Source organism: Balaenoptera borealis, assembly GCF_965194805.1.
Source record: "Balaenoptera borealis genome assembly, chromosome: 15".
NCBI lineage: Eukaryota > Metazoa > Chordata > Mammalia > Artiodactyla > Balaenopteridae > Balaenoptera > Balaenoptera borealis.
Window position 1 is genome coordinate 41,584,572 of NC_138871.1, and position 21,225 is coordinate 41,605,796.

Consider the following 21,225-nt stretch of genomic DNA (forward strand, 5'->3'; position numbering starts at 1 on the left):
ACGGGACCTGAAAAGGTATCAACACAGCCAACCTTTTGCATCACTGTGTGCTGGCTTCAGGAACACAGCATGAGGAGGAAGCCCTGAGCCTGTATTCCAACCCAAAATGTTTCTGTCCAAAGGCAAACTTGAAGCAACAAGTGGCAAATAGCAGAAGGCAGAGGTGATGGCTCAGCCTTCAGGGCTGGCAAGAGCAAAGAAAGGAAGAACCTCTCCTCAGGTTTACCTGGCAGGAGTCTCTGGCCCTCACAACAGCTTCTAATGTCAACTGTCCTATTCCTCCTTTCTACAAGGGCCTTCTCCTGGCCCTCACTGTCTCTATACCCCTGGAGCTCCTTCCTCAGGCCATAGGATTCCACCTGGATGCTGGTGATTTGGAGATCCTGGAGAGATCCTGATTTACTGCAGTGCTTGAGGGCTATGGTTTAGATTTGTGTCCTAAACATCCCAGAACACATTTTTTTTTTTTAAACTATAGAAACACTGGGACACCTAGTACTATAATCCATGCATCTATAACCAGGCTTTTGTGGCTAAGACCTAAACTCTTAACCTCATTCGTAAGACTTTTTGCCACGAGAACATGCATTCATTATTCCAAACAACTTCCTTCAAGAGAACATTTGGAAAGACAACCTGTTAATAATTTGGGGACTCTCAACCCGGTAAATCATCATTGTATTCTTCATGCTGTGTGTTCTGTTTTATTATCACCAGAGCGTGGTAATGTTTGGTCTCTCTCACTCTACCAGAGAAAGCTTGGAGCAGTGGGCTTGTCCTTGGCTCATGATACAGGTCTTTCACCGGGGTCTCTGCAAAGAAAAACATGAGCTGCACTCCGGTTTCCTAGTTTCTTTATTCCCTCTTTTGACATTTGCAAAACAATCTGATAAAACAAAGTATACAATCAGTATTTGAGGATGAGTATAAAGTTTACCATAATGTCTTATTATATATGCAGTATCTGAGACTGGAATTGGTTTCTCTAAACAACAGCTGTGGTGGAGGAAGCAGCTGTTTTGGAGGAGAAATGGCTCTGGCTTGGGAGTCAGGGGATCCAGGGCTGTCCCAGATCTGACCGTTGCTTCAGTAGGCTAGCTATTGGACTCTCCTGGTGATTGGTTTCATCATCTGTAAAATGGGAATAATTCTGTCTCACAGGATTAAATATTATATATCTATATCTATGTACCTAATGATATATCTATCTATAAAACAATATTTTATAAACTACTGAGTGAATCAGAGCTCTTAAGGTTGTTAAGTTAGATAGCTGTAAACTCTAATGGATTGGGTCCAAAGAAATTATTTCTTTTCTTTTTTTTTTTTTTAGACTAGGGAGCTTATCTACCCTTCTTTTGAATTTAATTTTTTAATTAAAGTATAGTTGATGTACAATGTTATATAAGTTTCAAGTGTACAAGATAGTAATTCACAATTTTTAAAGGTTGTATTCCATCTATAGTTATTATAAAATATTGGCTATATTCGCTTATGTTGTACAATATGTACTTTTAGCTTATTTATTTTATATATATTGCCCTTCCCCTCCTCATCTCCCTGGAAATGTAAATGCATTTGACACTTCTGTCTTATATCTCATACACACATGTGGGCAGTCTCCCTCCTTCTTTTTCTCTCTCTCCCTCTTCACAAAATACAAATAAAGTGAAGACCCGTAAGTGAAAGTAAAGCTTTGCAAAGCTTTAGGCACAGTTTTGGAGAAAACACAAGTTGTTGATCATGTCATAAAAAGCCACATAGCAATAAAATTGCATCATAGGGATACCAAGAGAACATCTGCTCCTTAAAAATCTCACCAGAGTGCAGAGTTCACTTTGAGGCATCTCCTTTCAGAACCAATGAAAAGCAATGAGAAGAACTCCAGACAAGAGCAGCAAGATGATTAAGCCCATAAAAGAATCGAGTTATCTGGGTGGATTAAAGAAAATGGAGAATTCATTGAAGCCATTGCCAAGATGAGGAATAATTATAATCTACAAAAATTTCAAAGGTAGAAAAGCCAAGGAAAGAGAGGAACTATTTAGCTTGATCCAGAAGACAATGCATTGAAATAGTCACAAATGAGAGAAAAGGAATTATTTGTGAAATGATATTTGGTGATTTGAAAGCTAATATGAAGAGTCCCTGAAGGACACCAAAGATTTAAAGAGGGGCAGCGTCTCTGCATAGCAATGACATATGACGATCTATTAAAAAGTTTCACTGAAAGTCCCTACCTCAAACGCATAGGAAAATCTTCCATCTCAGAAGTCTCCCTGGACATAGGGTCAGCAGACTTGATTATTCTGATACTTATTTGTTAACTGTATGTATTAAAAAGCCAATTTTCCAGGAAGAAAAATGGTTGAGAATCTTGAAGCCTCATTCTTACCAATGGAGATGCAAATATATGATAGCTCAGAGCAATCATATGGGATATAAAAAATATTTATTTATTCATTTCACAAATATTTCCTGAGCACCTGCTAGGACCCAGGCAGGGTGCTAGGCACACACACGAGGTCCAACACTCTAAGTTTTCTACTCATGGCTCTAGTTCCACTAATTGATATTATATTTGGTCTTTTTCATATTTATCTACTACCCAAAAGTTACAGTAAGCTCCATGAAGGTAATGACAGGGACAGATAAGGATTCTTCCATCACAGCAGCCAGCCCCCTGCTCTGACTATATATATGACTACCGAATGCATCAGCCCTTTGCCCAGCATGATGCCAGGATGAGGGACAGGTGCCAAGATATATGATTTCTAGAGTGAAATTATTTTTGTGCCTCAATGTCATCAACCCCAACATGTCACAAAATAATATTCATTTAAAAATTAAATGCAGGGGCTTCCCTGGTGGTGCAGTGGTTGGGAATCTGCCTGCCAATGCAGGGGACACGGGTTCGAGCCCTGGTCTGGGAAGATCCCACATGCCGCGGAGCAACTGGGCCCGTGAGCCACAACTACTGAGCCTGCGTGTCTGGAGCCCATGCTCCACAACAAGAGAGGCTGCAACAGTGAGAGGCCCGCGCACCGCAATGAAGAGTTGCCCCCCACTCGCCGCAACTAGAGAAAGCTCTCGCACAGGAACGAAGACCCAACACAGCCAAAGATAAATAAAAATAAATAAATTAAACTGAGCATGTTTAGTTTGAAAAAAAATATATATATATATAAATGCAGATTAGTTCAAGATGGCAGAGTAGAAGGATATACGCTCACTCCCTCTTTCGAGAGCACCAGAATCACAACTAACTGCTGAACAGTCATCGACAGGAAGACACTCGAACTCACCAAAAAAGAGACCCCACATCCAAAGACAAAGGATAAGCCCCAATGAGATGGCAGGAGGGGCACAATCACAAGAAAATCAAATCCCATAACTGCTGGGTGGGTGACTCACAAAGAGGAGAAAAATTATACCACAGAAGTCCACCCACTGGAGTGAAGATTCTGAGCCCCAGGTCAGGCTCCCCAACCTGGGGGTCCAGCAACGGGAGGAGGAATTCCCAGAGAATCAGACTGAAGGCTAGTGGGATTTGATTGCAGGACTTCGACAGGAATGGGGGAAACAGAGACTCCACTCTTGGAGGGCACACAAAAAGTAGCATGCACATCAGGACCCAGGGGGAAGGGGCAGTGACCCCAGAGGAGACTGAACCAAACCTACCTGCTAGTGTTGGAGGGTCCCCTGCAGAGGTGGGAGGTGGCTGTGACTCACTGTTGGGACAAGGACACTGGCAGCAGAAGTTCTGGGAAGTACTCCTTGGCATGAGCCCTCCTGGAGTCTGCCATTAGCCCCACCAAAGAGCCTGTAGCCTCCAGTGCTGGGTCACCTCAGACCAAACAACCAACAAGGAGGGAACTCAGCCCGACCCATCACAAGCGGATTAAAGTTTTACTGAGCTCTGCCCTCCAGAGCAACACCCAGCTCTACCCACCACCGGTCCCTCCCATCAGGAAGCTTGCACAAGGCATTTAGACAGCCTCATACGCCAGAGGGCAGACAGCAGAAGCAAGAAGAACTACAATCCTGCAGCCTGTGGAACGAAAACCACATTCACAGAAAAATAGACAAAATGAAAAGGCAGAGGACTACGTATTAGATGAAGGAAAAAGATAAAAACCCATCAAAACAATTAAATGAAGTGGAGATAGGCAACTTTCCAGAAGAAGAATTCAGAATAATGATCATGAAGATGATCCAGGACCTCGGAAAAATAATGGAGCCAAAGCTCGAGATGATGCAAGAAATGTTTAACAAAGACCTAGAAGAATTAAAGAACAAACAAACACAGATGTGCAATACAATAACTGAAATGAAAAATACACTAGAAGGAATCAGTAGCAGAATAACTGAGGCAGAAGAACAGATAAGTAACCTGGAAGACAGAATGGTGGAATTCACTACTGTGGAACAGATTAAAGAAAAAAGAATGAAAAGAAATGAAGACAGCCTAAGAAACCACTGGGACAACATTAAACGCACCAACATTCACATTATAGAGGTCCCAGAAGGAGAGGAGAGAAAGGACCCGAGAAAATATTTGAAGAGATTATAGTCGATAACTTCCCTAACATGGGAAAGGAAATAGCCACCCAAGTCCAGGAAGTGCAGAGAGTCCCATACAGGATAAACCCAAGGAGAAACATGCTGAGACACATAGTAATCAAATTGACAAAAATTAAAGACAAAGAAAAATTATTAAAAGGAACAAGGGAAAAATGACAACATACAAGGGAATTCCCATAAGGTTAACAGCTGAGTTCTCAGCAGAAACTCTACAAGCCAGAAGGGAGTGGCACGATATATTTCAAGTGATGAAAGGGAAGAACCTACAACCAAGATTACTCTACCTGGCAAGGATCTCATTCAGATCCGATGGAGAAATCAAAAGCTTTACAGACAAGCAAAATCTAGGAGAATTCAGCACCACCAAACCAGCTCTACAACAAATGCTAAAGGAACTTCTCTAAGTGGGAAAAACAAGAGAAGAAAAGGACCTACAAAAACAAACCCAAAACAATTAAGAAAATGGTAACAGGAACATACATATCGATAATCACCTTAAATGTGAATGGATTAAATGCTCCAACCAAAAGACATAGGCTCGCAGAATGGATAAAAAAAACAAGACCCATCTATATGCTGTCTACAAGAGACCTACTTCAGACCTAGGGACATATACAGACTGAAAGTGAGGGGATGGAAAAAGATATTCCATGCAAATGGAAATCACAAGAAAGCTGGAGTAGCAATACTCATATCAGATAAAATAGACTTTAAAGAATGTTACAAGAGACAAGGAAGGACACTACATAATGATCAAGGGATCAATCCAATAAGAAGATATAACAATTATTATTATATATGCACCCAACATAGGAGCACCTCAATACATAAGGCAACTGCTAACAGCTATGAAAGAGGAAATCGACAGTAACACAATCATAGTGGGGGACTTTAACATCTTACTTACACCAATGGACAGATCATCCAAACAGAAAATTAATAAGGAAACACAAGCTTTAAATGACACAATAGACCAGATAGATTTAACTGATATTTATAGGCCATTCCATCCAAAAACAGCAGATTACACTGTCTTCTCAAGTGCGCACGGAACATTCTCCAGGATAGATCACATCTTGGTTCACAAATCAAGCCTCAGTAAATTTAAGAAAATTGAAATCATACCAAGCATCTTTTCTGACCACAACACTATGAGATTAGAAATAAATTACAGGGGAAAAAACTGTATAAAACACAAACACATGGAGGCAAACAATACCTTACTAAATAACAAAGAGATCACTGAAGAAATCAAAGAGGAAATCAAAAAATACCTAGAGAAAAATGACAACGAAAACATGACAATCCAAAACCTATGGGATGCAACAAAAGCAGTTCCAAGATGGAAGTCTATAACAATATAATCCTACCTCAAGAAACAAGAAAAATCTCAAATAAACAATCTAAACTTATGCCTAAAGGAACTAGAGAAAGAAGAACAAGCAAAACCCAAAGTTAGTAGAAGGAAAGAAATCTTAAAATCAGAGCAGAAATAAATGAAATAGAAACAAAGAAAACAATAGCAAAGATCAATAAAACTAAAAGCTGGTTCTTGGAGAAGATAAAAAAAATTGATAAACCTTTAGCCAGACTCATCAAGAAAAAGAGGGAGAGGACTCAAATCAATAAAATTAGAAATGAAAATGAGGAAGTTACAGGACACCACAGAAATACAAAGCACCATAAGAGACTACTACAAGCAACTCTATGCCAACAAAATGGACAACCTGGAATAAATGGACTAATTCTTACAAAGGTATAACCTTCCAAGTGTGAGCCAGGAAGAAATAGAAAATATGAACAGATCAATCACAAGTAATGAAATTGAAGCTGTGATTAAAATCTTCCAACAAACAAAAGTCCAGGACCAGATGGCTTCACAGGTCAAGTCTATCAAACATTTAGAGAAGAGCTAACACCCATCCTTCTCAAACTCTTCCAAAAATTTGCAGAGGGAGGAATACTTCCAAACTCATTCTATGAGGCCACCAACACCCTGATACCAAAACCAGACAAAGATATCACCAAAAAAGAAAATTACAGACCAGTATCACTGATGAATATAGATGCAAAAATCCTCGACAAAATACTAGCAAACAGAATCCAACAACACAATAAAAGGATCATACACCATGATCAAGTGGGATTTATCCCAGGGATACAACGATTCTTCAATATAAGCAAATCAATCAACGTGATACACCATATTAACAAATTGAAGATTAAAAACCATATGATCACCTCAATAGATGTAGAAAAAACTTTTGACAAAATTCAACACCCATTTATGACAAAACTCTCCAGAAAGTGGGCATAGAGGGAACTTACTTCAACATAATAAAGGTCACATACAACAAACCAACAGCAAACATCATTCTCAATGGTGACTATCTGAAAGCATTTCCTCTAAGATCAGGAACAAGACAAGGATGTCCACTCTTGCCACTATTATTCAACATAGTTTTGGAAGTCCTAGCCACAGCAATTAGAGAAGAAAAAGAAATAAAAGGAATACAAATTGGAAAAGAAGAAATAAAACTGTCACTGTTTGCAGATGACATGATACTATACACAGAGAATCCTAAAGATGCAACCAGAAAACTACTAGAGCTAATCAATGATTTTGGTAAAATTACAGGATACAAAATTAATGCACAGAAGTCTCTTGCATTCCTATATACTAACAACAAAATATCAGAAAGAGAAATTAAGGAGACAATCCCATTCACCATTGAAACTAAAAGAATAAAATACCTAGGAATAAACCTACCTAAGGAGGTAAAAGACCTGTACTCAGAAAACTATAGGACACTCAAGAAAGAAATCAAAAATGACACAAACAGATGGAGAGATATACCATGTTCTTGGATTGGAACAATCAGTATTGTGAAAATGTCTATACTACCCACAGCAATCTACAGATTCAATGCAATCCCTATCAAATTACCAATGGCATTTTTTCATAACTAGAAAAAAAAATCTTAAAAATCATATGGAGACACAAAAGACCCCGAATAGCCAAAGCAATATTGAGGGAAAAAAACAGAGCTGGAAGAATCAGACTCCCTGACTTCAGACTATACTACAAAGCTACAGTAATCAAGACAATATGGTACTGGCACAAAAACAGAAACATAGATCAATGGAACAGGATAGAAAGCCCAGAGATAAACCCACGCAGCTATGGTCAACTAATCTATGACAAAAGAGGCAAGGATATACAATGGAGAAAAGACAAGTCTCTTCAATAAGTGGTGCTGGGAAAACTGGACAGCTACATGTAAAAGAATGAAATTAGAACACTCCCTAACACCATCCATACACAAAAATACACTCCAAATGGATTAAAGACCTAAATGTAAGACCAGACACTATAAAACTCTTAGAGGAAAACATAGGCAGAACACTCTTTGACATAACTCACAGCAAGATCTTTTTTGACCCACCTCCTAGAGTAATGGAAATAAAAACAAAAATAAACAAATGGGACCTAATGAAACTTAAAACTTTTGCACAGCCAAGGGAACTGTAAACAAGATGAAAAGACAACCCTCAGAATGGGAGAAAATATATGCAAACCAATCAACAGACAAAGGGTTAATCTCCAAAATATATAAACAACTCATGCAGCTCAATATTAAAAAAACAAAGAACCCTATCAAAAATGGGCAGAAGACCTAGATATTTCTCCAAAGAAGACATACTGATGGCCAAGAGGCACATGAAAAGCTGCTCAACATCACTAATTATTAGAGAAATGCAAATCAAATCTACAATGAGGTATCACCTCACAGCTGTCAGAATGGCCATCATCAGAAAATCTACAAACAATAAATGCTGGAGACGGTGTGGAGAAAAGGGAACCCTCTTGCACTGTTGGTGGGAATGTAAATTGATACAGCCACTATTGAGAACAGTATGCAGGTTCCTTAAAAAATTAAAAATAGAATTACCATATGACCCAGCTATCCCACTACTGGGCATATACCCAGAGAAAACCATAATTCAAAAAGACACATGCACCCCAATATTCACTGAAGCAATGTTTACAATAGCCAGGTTATGGAAGCAACCTAAATGTCCATCGACAGGCAATCAGATGAAGAAAATATGGTACATATATACAATGGAATATTACTCAGCCATAAAAAGGAACGAAATTGGGTGATTTGTAGAGACGTTGATGGACTTAGAGACTGTCATATAAAGTAAGTCAGAAAGAGAAAAACAAATATCGTATATTAACCCATATATGTGGAATCTAGAAAAATGGTACAGATGAATCGGTTTGCAAGGCAGAAATAGAGACACAGACGTAGAGACCAAATGTATAGGCACTAAGGGGGGATTAGTGTGTGTGGGGGGGGTGGGATGAATTGGGAGATTGGGATTGACATATATACACTAATATGTGTAAAATAGATAACTAATAAGAACCTGCTCTATAAAAAATAAATAAAATTCAAAAAAATATAAATACATTTTTTTGTAGGATAAATCATCAAATCCTAAAGGGGCAAACAGTGTCAAAGCCAAATATGTACAACTGAGACAATCCCAGGGCTATTTAGTTATAGACATAGCGAAATAATGAAGGACAGAGTCATTAGCGAGGCTGATATCAAGAGCAGTAGTTAAATACTGAAGTAATTCTAAGGAAGGACAGAAAATGGTGATGGATTTCTCTCGTCCTCCTTCCCTAATTTTATGTGCATAAGATTTCTTTATTTCTAACAGTTGATCAAATGTAAACATCCATAATATGGTAAATACCAGAAAGGAGACACCATTAATTCTGTCTTTTAGTCTAAAATAGACCAGCTAAAGAGAAGTTATTTTATTAGTACTTCCAGCTCTATGCCAAATATCCACACATGTTCTCTGCAGTATGTGCTTTAAATTACTTACTGAAATGGATATTTGTCTTTACAAAGAAATAATGGTTTCCTTGTGTCTCTCAGTAACAGGAAAATTTTCCATCCTTACTGGGGTAAGATTAAAAAGCTAATCAGCATTGCGGTCTCTCAAGAGTCTACAGATGTGCTCTCCCTAGATCCACAGTGGATTTGGGTTACCTGGCGATATCTGAACTGCCCCTCCTGCTCTTCTTGTACATTTATTTAACACTTTGCTCAGCTTTGTTTTTAAATGATTCTGACAGCTCCTAACTAAGGAACAACATGATCTGGATAGCTGTTTCGGCCAAGGGTTTTAATGATTTAAAAATAAGCTTGCATTCACTTTGGTTTTAATGTAGAAATGTCTACAGATGGAAGAGGTCCAAATGAAGAGCAAAGAGATGGCGGAGGCTGGGCTACATTTGCAGAGCTGTAGTCTGCCCTGAGGTGAACTCAGCGTCATCAGCTCCCCATCCCCCAATTAAAGAGAAGCAACATTTGGCTTGGTAGTGATCCATTTACATATATTTGAAAAGTGAGCTTTTCATCAAATTCATCTTTTTAATACTTAGGTGTTCATCATCCTGCTTGGCACATAGTAGGCATGTAACAAGAACTGGTGAATCGCATTGTTTTCCCCATTACATCGTGAGTGATTTGAGGTCAGGTCTATGACAGGACTGGTGTTGTCCGGGGCATTGCTGTAGGTCCTCAACCAAGACTTGCTGAGTGATTGAAAGACCGACTTGTTTTTCATTCTACCCTATGCCAAGCCATTCATCAGAGGAGGAGTAAACAGAGTTAACAAGAGACGAAAAGAAGGATTGCTGAGCCACAGTGAGCGGTTGGAAAACAAGAATTTGCGGCAGAGCCAATCAGCATGTTCTCAAAAATAACTCTAACAAAACTTGTCAGCCTGGGAGATAGGAGAGAGGATGAGAAAGGTGGTAAGTGGGGACAGATCACGGGGGAGGTGGCCCCAGGGGGAGCGTTTTTGCAAACTGGTGGATGGAATCAGTATCTCCACGCCTCTTCTCTCATTTCTCCTTTTTGGTGTTCCAGATGGTGAACTGGCTTCTCTTGGAATAATTCTAAGAATGGAAGGGAGACCTCAGAGTTGGACAAGCTCACAGAGTGTTTACAAATGACCATAAGTTATTATCATGACTCTTGGTCTGAAACAGGCCTTCATCTGTATTTTATTTGAGATTTGAGAGTTTCTGTCTCCAGCACCTCCTCGGTTCTCCTTTCCTCTTTCTTATTTGTAGGGTCACTACATAATTCTATCATTGAAATTAAGACAGTTTTGAGAGGGAGAAAGCAAGCTGTGAATGACTACACCCATGGCTGTGTTATGACTTTCGTGGTCTCTAGGCACTTTTGCTTCCATGGGACCTTTCCTCCAGAAAAAACAAACAAGCAAACATAAAACCCCACTAAAAACTATATTTTACAACTCTGATGGTATAAAGATGAATATCATGCAGGCTAGAGTCATTATAATATAGTACATTCATTGTTTTCATATTCATTTTTTCTTCTTATTTTAAAAGAAATGAAAATTAAAACACTTTTGTGGACCCCTAATATCACGATGGACCTTAGCACTGTGCCCGATGCAGAAGCTAGCCCTGTTTAGGATGTCAGAAGTAAAATGGGTCTGTCCTAGGTATGGTCACTCTGTAGGTCATAAGATTTCTGTTAATAAATGCTGTACTCAGCAGGACTCCAGGTTCCCTGGAGCTTGGCTTCAGACCTCTTCAGAAGGTAATAAGTTTAAACTCATCAAGATGTATACATTAAATGTGTGTAAGTTTTTGAATATCAGTTAAACCTCAATAAAGCTAAAAAATATATAATGAATTACCTGAACTATTATAATAACATTGTTGAAGTGGAAAGAAAATGACATAGCAGGTAAGTGGATGTGGTTGTTTAAGGCAGAGACTGAGCATTGGTTGTGGTGGGTGGAAGGCAAAGGCAGATTCCAGAGCACTTTGCTGGAAATGCCTTCAAACTGCCAGGGGTGTGTGGTGAGGCTTGCTGATGGCCATGGCTGTGCTCCTATCTCTGCAGTGAGTCTTCCTCAGAGTGAGGGGCTGGTGCTGGCCTGGAGCTTCTTTGGGCAAGACATCCAGTTAAACACCAGGCTGAGTGGGGAGACCTGCCTTAGAGGTAGAGACATTAGATGATCCTGAGTCTTGTTCAGAAGCCAAGAGCATGGGGCTTCTTCATTTCTCTATAAGGGAAAGTGGTGACCTTAGCATGGAGCTCTTATCCTGAGATACATCTGTAGAAAGAATTAGCTTACTCACTCAACATCCAAACACTATCTTGTATGGTGACTTCTCTTGTATGGTGACTTCTCTTTTTAATTCATTTTGCATGAGCATGTAGCTTATCTCTCTAAGTTGATGGCTTGTTTCCGGTAAGCTGAAACTGTGTCATCTTAGAATTCATAGTTATTGGATCCAACTGGAAGTAATATCAGAGTCCATGTCCCTTACTTTTTAGCTGGGAAGCCTAATAGCTTGTCGGTGGTAGAGCCATGCTTCAAGCTCACATCTCTTGAGTTCTGGGTAAATGTTTTGTTCTGAAATTTTACGGCATCTTCTAAGGGCCTCTTCACAGCCTTGGACCTGTCACGTAACTACTATTTTCACCTTTCTTCAATGAAGCTCTACTGCTGTTGCTGTATTACATTTTTCTTTCTAAATTATCAGCCCAATAATTTGAGAATCTTCATTGATGTCCAAAATCATAGCTTTTGTAAAATTTTCTTAACCGTTTCAACTCTTATGGCCTTGATAGTAATGCACTTCTGGCACCTTTCTGCTTATACCACTTTAGACTCATCTTCTCTTAAGACTGACCCAACTTCAGTAATCCATATTTAAGAGCTCCTCTTGCTCACTACATCCACCTTACCTTCTAGCTGTTCCATTCGAAACAGCTGCCTCAATTTTTCACGTTTCTGGACACTGTGCACTCAACTCAATCTCAGTTAACCCAGTTCTTCGCCCTACCTCTAGCTTCAAGGGCCTTCCCCAGGCCCCAAGACTCCATGTCAGTAACTTTCAAGGGATCCTTTCTAACACACTAGAATCACTCCTTACAGTACCCTAAATTATGTCATATCCCCAAAATAAGTTACTTTACCATTTGTAGGCTGTTCACTCATTCCCAAGCGTCCAAGCTTTGCCAGATAAATTTATGAGAAAGTTGCCACTGGGTCTGCTATACTCTTTTATTTCCTAACCTCACTTTTAAGCATCTTATTCCTCATGATCTCATTATCTTATGCCTCTCTGAACTATATATCCCTTTCCTCATGGGGAAAAAAAAAAAAAGTGTTCTAACATTTTTCTACATTTTTTAAGCCTCATTCTCAACCATGCCGTCCTCACTCTGAACAGATGACCTTCCTTCCTACTTTACTGAAAAAGCAGAGGCCATCTGGTACAACCTCCATAATCTTTCCTCCTCTCCATCTGTCACCATGCTTTACTCTCTGAAACTTTCTCTGATATCTTCATCTTTCCTTCTCTTCCCTCCTGTTTCCATCTCCTTTCCAAAAGAAGTCCTAGATTTTTTAAAAATAATAACTACTGTGAATAAAGCACTGAGCTAGACTTGTTATGCACTTTATACATAGGCCTCTCATTGACATCTAAAAGTAGATTTTTTCAGGCACCATATCAGGAAACTGAGACAACAGTTAGCAACTACCCCAAGGTCACCAAGCACCATGGGGCTCTTTATTTCTTACTTCTTGGTTTTTCTACAATCTACAGGATACACCTCTCTCTTCTTTGCCAGATTTGGTCTTTTTCTCTATTTTTGCTTACATAAACATGCACAAAAGCATCCAATTTTATAAACAAAATTCTAAAAAACAAAGAACATAGATTAGTTATTTTGAAAAACTACTAATATAAGAATATCATTCTACCACATTCATTTATTTAGTTATTGGGGAAATTTTAAGAAGCTTCCTAAAGTATATTGGTCCAGAAACTATTTGCTTCTTGTGGCTGAATGTATATCTTCCTAAACCTGATTACTAGATGTTTACAAATCTTTAAAATTAACAGGGCCTAATCAATTGATGTATAATTTATATATGATAAAATGCACCCATTTTAATGTGAACAGTTTGGAGAGTTTTCCTATATGTGTACATTTGTGTAACCTCCATCACAGTCAAGACAGAGAACACTCCCATCATTTCAGTAAGATCCCTTATGCCTATTTGCAGTTAATATCTGTCCTCACTCCACTCAACTGGCCCAGTTCCCACTAATTGCTTTCAGTTACTATAGATTATTTTTTCCTGTCCTAGAATTTCATATAAAAGAAATTCTACAACATGCAACCCTTTGTTTCTTGCTTCTATCTTGTAGCATAATAGTGTTGAATGTATCAGTAGTCTTTCTTTTTATTGCTGCATAGTACTCCCTTGAACGGAAATACCACAAATGGCTTATACATTCAACTGTGGATTGACATTTGGACTGTTTCCAGTTTTAAGGTATTCTGAAGAAATTTGCTGTGATTATTCAATTACAAGTCTTTTTTGTAGAAATATGTTTCATTTCTCTTAAAAGAATTGTTTGATCACAGAGTAAGTGTATGTTTAATTTTATAAGAAACTATTAAACTGTTTTTCAAAGTGGTTGCACCATTTTATGTGACCATCAGAAATATCAGAGTTCCAGTTCCAGTATGCCACACTCTCATCAACAATTGGTATTGTCGACCTTTTTAATTTTAGCCATTTTAACAGGTGTATAGAGGTAACCAGTTACAGTTTTAACTTGCATTTCCTTGATGACTAATGATGTTGACCATTTTTCATGTGCTTATTGGCTATTTGCACATTTTCTTTTGTGAAGTATCTGATCAAATCTTTTGACCATTTTTACGTTGGCTTGTCTTCTTAGAGTTGAAAGATCACTTTATATAGTCTTGATACAAAATAATTTGTCAGATAGATGTATTACAAATATTATTGTTCAGTCTGTTTGCTTGTTGATTTTCTTAATGATGCTTTTCAAATGACAGAGTTTAAATTTTTATGACGTCCAATTGATTTTGTTTTGTTTTGTTTTTTGGTTAAGTTGTATGTCTGTGTGTTTCTGTGTGTGACGTGCAATGTTATGTTAGTTTCAGGTATACTACGTAATGATTTGACATGTGCATATGTTATGAAATGATCACCACAATAAGTCTGGTAACCATCTGTCCCCATATAAAGTTATTACGATATTACTGACCATATTCCTTATGCTGTATATTGTATCCCTGTGACTTATTATGTAACTGGAAATTTGTACCTCTTAATCCCCTTCACCTATTTCACCCACCCTCCCAACCCTCCCTTCTGGCAACAACCCATTTGTTCTCTGTATCTATGAGTCTATTTTCATTTTGTTTTGTTTGTTTGTTTATTTGTTTTGTATCTTTTAGATTCCACATATAAGTGAGAGCATGTGGTATTTATCTTTCACTGTCCGACTATTTCACTTAGGATAACACCCTCTAGATCTACCCATGTGGTTACAAATGGCAAAATTTCATTATTTTTTATGGCTGGGTAATATACCATTGTATATATATGCTACATCTTCTTTATCCATTTGTCTATCGATGGACACTTAGGTTGCTTACAAATTTTGGCTACTGTAAATAATGCTGCAATGAACAATGGCGTGCATATATCTTTTTGAATTAGTACTTTTGTTTTCTTTGGGTAAATACCCAGAAGTGCACTTGCTAGATTATATATCAGTTCTATTTTTAATTTTTTTGTGGAAACTTCATAGTGCTTTTCATAGTGGCTGCACCAGCTTACGTTCCTACCAACAGTGCACAGGGTTCTCTTTTCTCCGTATCCTTACCAACACTTGTTATTTGTTCTTTTTTGATAATAGTCATTCTGGAAGGTGTAAGCTGATATCTCATTGTGGTGTAGATTTACTTTTCCACGATGATTAGTGATGTTGAGCAGCTTTTCAAGTGCCTATTGGCCATCTGTATGTCTTCTTTGGACAACTGTCTATTCAGGTCTTCTGCCCATTTTTTAATTCGGTTGTTTGTTTTTTTGATGTTGAGTTGCATATTCTGGATATTAACCCCTTATCATTTGAAAATATCTTCTCCCATTCAATAGGCTGCCTTTAGTTTTGTTAATAGTTTCCTAAACTGTGCAAAGGCTTTGTGTTTGCTTGTTTTATGTAGTCCCATTTTTTAATTTTTGCTTTTGTTTCCCTTGCCTGAAGAGACATATCCAAAATAATATTGCTAAGACCAATGTCAAAGAGCACACTTACTATGCTTTCTTCTAAGAGTTTTATGAATTCCAATCTTACATTTAAGTCTTTAATCCATTTTGACTTTATTTTTGAATATGGTGTGAGAAAGTAGTCCAATTTGACTCTTTTGCGTGTAGCTGTCCAGATTTCCCAACACCGTTTATTGAAGAGACTGTCTTTCCCCCACTGTATATTCTTGCCTCCTTTGTCGTAGACTAACTAACCATATAAATATGGGTTTATTTCTGTGATCTCTCTTCTGTTCCACTGACCTATGTGTCTGTTTTTTGTCAGTACTGTACTGTTTTCATTACTGTAGCTTTGTAGTATAGTCTGAAGTCAGGAGGCATGACTCCTCCAGCTCTGTTCTTTTTTCTCAAGATCGTTTTGGCTGTTCAGGGTGTTTTGTGTTTCCATAAAAATATTAGAATTATTTTTTCTAGTTCTATGAAAAATGCCATTAGTATTTTGAAAAAGGTTGCATTAAAAATGTAGATTGACTTGGGTAATATGATCATTTTAACAATATTAATTTTTTCAATCCACAAGCATGGTATATCTTTCCATTTGTTTATGTCATCTCCAGTTTCTTTCATTGGTGTCTTACAGTTTCATGAGTACAGGTCTTTTACCTCCTTGGTTAGATTTATTCCTAGGTATTTTATTCTTTTTGTTGCAATTGACATATTTTACATCTTTTTGTTTTGTGTGTTTCTTAACTACATATTTTGCATAAAAAAGATTTTAAAGTCTTTTAACCTCCCTATTACCTTTAATGTATCTTTGCCTTTACCAATGACAATTTTCCTTTCATAATTTTCATATTTCTAGTTATGGCCTTTTCATTTTCTCTTAGAGAAGTCCCTTTACATTTCTCGTAAAGCTAGTTTAGTGGTGCCAAACTCTTTTTGCTTTTGCTTGTCTGTGAAACTCTTTGTCTTTCCTTCAAATTTGAATGATAGCCTTGTCTGGTAGATCATTCTTGGTTGTAGGTTTTTTCCTTTCATTACTTTGAATAGGCCACTCCCTTCTGGCCTACAAAGTTTCTGCTGAAAAATCAGATGATGATCTTATGGGAGTTCCCTTGTATGTAACTAGTTGCTTTTCTCTTAGTGCTTGTACGATTCATTCTTTATCTTTAAATTTTCTTTCTTTATCTTTAAATTTTGCAATTTTAATTATAATGTGTCTTGGTGTGGACCTCTTTGGGTTCACCTTGTTTGGGACACTCTGTGCTTCCTGGACCTGGATGTCTGTTTCCTTTCCAGGTTAGGGAAGTATTCAGCTATTATTTGTTCAAATAAGTTCTCTTACCCTTTCTTTCTCTCTCTTCTTTCTGGGATTCCTATAATGTGAATATTAGTATGCATGATGTTGTCTCATAGGTCTCTTAAACTATCCTTACTTTTTAAAAATACTTTTTTCTTTTTTCTGTTCAACTTTGATTTCTATCACCTTATCTTCCAATTCACTGATTTGTTCCTCTGTATCATCTAATTCCTTCTAGTATATTTTTATTTTACTTATTGTATTCTTCAGCTCTATTTGGATTTTTTAAAATATTTTTTTTTGACTCTTTATTAAAATTTTCACTGTGTTCATTCATTCTTCTCCCAAGTTCTTTGAGCATCTTTGTGATCATTATCTTGAAAGTTTTTTCAGGTATCTTATCTTAGGTATTGCTTATTTCCACTTTGTTTAGTTCTTTTTCTGAGATTTTGTCTTATTCCTTCATTTGGAACATATTCCTCTGTCTCCTCATTTTACCTAATTCTTTGTGTTTATTTCTGTGTATTACATAGGCCAGTTATATTGCCTAATCTTGGAGAAGTGGCCTTATGTAGAAAACACCCCAAGAGGCCCAGCACTACATTCCTTTCTGGTTACCAAAGAAATATGCTCTAGGGGTACCCTCTCTGTGGGCTGCATAGGTCCTTCTGTTTTGGTAGAGCTGACTACTTTGGGTGTGCTGGTAGGCAAGGCTAGTACCTGGCCCAGGTGGCTGCCAGGCCCTCCCTTGTGTGAAGGCTGCCAGCCCACTAGTGGGTGGGGCCAGGTTCCAGCATGGCAGTGTAGGGTGTCTAGGGAGTCCTGGGGCTGGTGTCAGCCCACTGGTGGGCAGGGCTAGGAGCTGACGCAGCTGGCTGCACAGACCATGGAGTGGTCTGAGGCTGGTGCTGACCTGCTGGTGGGCAGCTAACCCCCTGGCACTAATAGGCTAGAGGGAGGACTCCAAAATGTCCACTTCTAGCACCAGTGTCCTCATGGTACAACAAGTTTCCAAATATGGCTGCTGCCAGAGTCTGTGTCCCCATGGGGGAGTCACAGATGCCTCCTGCCTCTCTGGGAGACTATCCAAGGTCAGCAAGTGGGTCTGACCCAGTATCCTTTCAAATTACTGTCTCTACACTGGGACTTGGAGCATGTGAGATTTTGCACATGCCCTTTAAAAATAAAGTCTCTGTTTCTTGTGGCCCCTTGGCTCTCCTGTATGCCCACTAACCTTCAAAATCAGACATTCTGGGGTCTCATCTTCCTGATAATAGGAACCCTGGGGTGGAGAGCCTGATGTGGGGCTCAGACCCCTCCTTCTTTGGGGGAAACCTCTGTAATTATGATTATCCTCCCATTTGTGGGTCACCTTTCCAGGGATGTGGGTCTTGACTTTACCACATTTCCACCCCTCCTACCTGTCTCATTATTGTTCCTTCTTTATATCTTCATTTGTGAAAAATCTTTTATGCTCATCTTCAGATCATTCTCATAGATAGTTGCTCTGTAAACAGTTGTAATTTTGGTGTGCCCATGGAAGGAGGAGAACTTAGGGTCTTCCTATTTCACCATCTTGGCCACTATGCCTCTAGGAGTCTTTATCAACCCCAAGATTGCAAAGGTTTTCTCCTGTGATTTCTTCTAAAGCATTTAGCTTTTATTGTAGGTCTATCATCCATCTACAGTTAATTTCTGTGTATGGTGTAAGGTAAGGGCTGAGGCTAGTGAATTATAATTAAGTACAATATTTAATTAAAGTAAATCTTTAATCGAGAACTATGGGTCCTTCATATTTGCTTTTTTTTCTTCAACATTGCTTTGGCTCTTATGCATTCTTTGAATTTCCATATAATTTCTCATATAAATTTTAGAATTAGATTATCAATTTTTACCAAACAGCCTGGTAGGATTTTCCTAGATTCTGACTGGAATTGTATAGAAATTGTAGACCAATTTAGAGAGAACTGGTGTCTTAAAAGGATTATCTTCCAATTCATGAACATTCTAAATCTCTTCATGAATGTAGATGTTTTAATGGCTCCCAGGAATCTTTTTTAACTTTCAGTATGCAGATATTACACATATTTTATTAAAGTTATCCCCAATAGCTTTATGATTTGAAGCCAGGATAAATGAAATTTTTAAATTTCATTTTCAAATTGCTCATTGTTAGTATATAGAAGTGCAGCTAATTTTCGAATGATGATCTTCTGTGTTGTGACCTTGCTAAGTTTACTTATTACTTCTAGACACTTTTGTATAGTTTCTTTAAGGTATTCTATGTGCATGATAATGTCATCTGAATAAAGACACTTTTATTTCCTTAAAGCTAATCTTTGTGCCTTTTCTTGGCTCACTTCATTAGCTGAGACTTTTAGTAGTGAATACAGAAAAACGTGCCTTGTCCAAACATTAAGGAGAGTTTGTCAGTCTTTCATGAAGAAATATGGTTGCTCTAGATCTGCTGTATATACCCTTTGTCTTTCTAACTTTACTGAGAGTTTTATCATGAATGAATGTTAAAAATTATCAAATGTTTTCCTGTATCTGTTAGGATAAATACACACATGCACTCATACGACTCTTCAGCTTTTCTCTTTCTTCTTGTGTTTGTTTTGTTTTAAGTAATGTGGTTTTTATTAATTTGTTGAATTTATGGCCTAAAATCTTTTATAATTTTCTCATACTATCTTATTAATTAATATAGGATTTCAAATATTATCTTCTCTTTCATTTTTGATATTGGCAAATGTATATTCTCTCTTTTACTTGGTAACTCCAGCTTAGCCTTTATCAAATTTATTGATCTTTTTAATAAACCAGCATTTGATTTTATTAATTTTCCATTTGCCTGTTTTTCATTTCCTTGAGTTCTTTTACTCTAAATTTTATTATTTCTTTCCTTCTACTTAATTTGAGTTTAATTTGTTCTTCTTCTTATGTGGAATAATTTGTTTCTTAAATGTGGCTCCCTAAATTTTTATCTTTCCTGTCTTCTAATATAAGCATTTTAAGCTAAAAAAATTTTCCTGATATACTACTTTAGTTGCATCCAATGAATTTTGATATGTTGTATTTTAGTCAGTTACAATGTGTTTCGATTTCTCTTTTGATTTTTTTCTTGAGCTGGGTTATTTTACAATATATTTTTCCCAATAACTGTGTATTTTGCAGGTTTTTAAAAAAATTGAATCCTTTTTTAATTCTCTTATAGTCAGATAAGATATCTATACCCTTTGACATTTATTCACTCTTCTTTTATGGCACAATATATGGTGTCTTTGAATGAATAATCCATGTACATTTGAAAAGAATGTATATTTTGCTGTTGCCATGCTACATAAATGTTAATTAGTTCATAGTGGTTGATAGATTTGCTGTCTACTTCTTCTATTAAACTGAGAACGGGGTGTTGAAATTTTCAATTAAATTGTGAATTTCTCTATTTCTTATTGTAGTTCTGTGACATTTAGTTTCATATATTTTGATGCTCTGTTATAACTGCATACACATGTGGGATTCTTGTATCTTCCTGATGAATTTACCACTTATCTTAAGAAACAGTCCTCTTTATCACTTGACTATTGCTTGACTAGACTCAATTTTGTCTATTAATATAGGTACTCTAGCTTTCTTTAGAGTGGTGATTCATGGTATACCTTTTCTACCTTTTAAATTTTGTCCTATCTTAATTTTTATAGTTAATGCCTACTTCTTGTACATAGCATATAGTTGGAATTTGCTTTGGTTATCTAATCTGTCCATCTTGTGTGCCAAGCCATTAATATTTAATATAATTACTGATACAGTTGGGTTTAAATCCACCATTCTGCTTTTTTTTTCACTTTGTTCTGTTCTTTTGTTATCTTTTATCTCTGGCCTTCTTTTGGCTTACATGAATATGCTCTTTTTAGTATTACATTTTGTCTCTCTTTGGCTTTTTAAGTATATCACTTGTTCCATTTTTTTAAATTAGTGGGTTTGATGAAATATAAATATACATTTTTAATTTGCCACAGTCTACATTCAAATAATATTATACCCACTTAAGTACAATATAAAAAATATTACAACAGTATTTTTCTATCCTCCTTGTACTGTTCTTTGTCTTGTTGTTGTCATAAAGTTTATCTCTATGCATTTATAATTCCCAACTC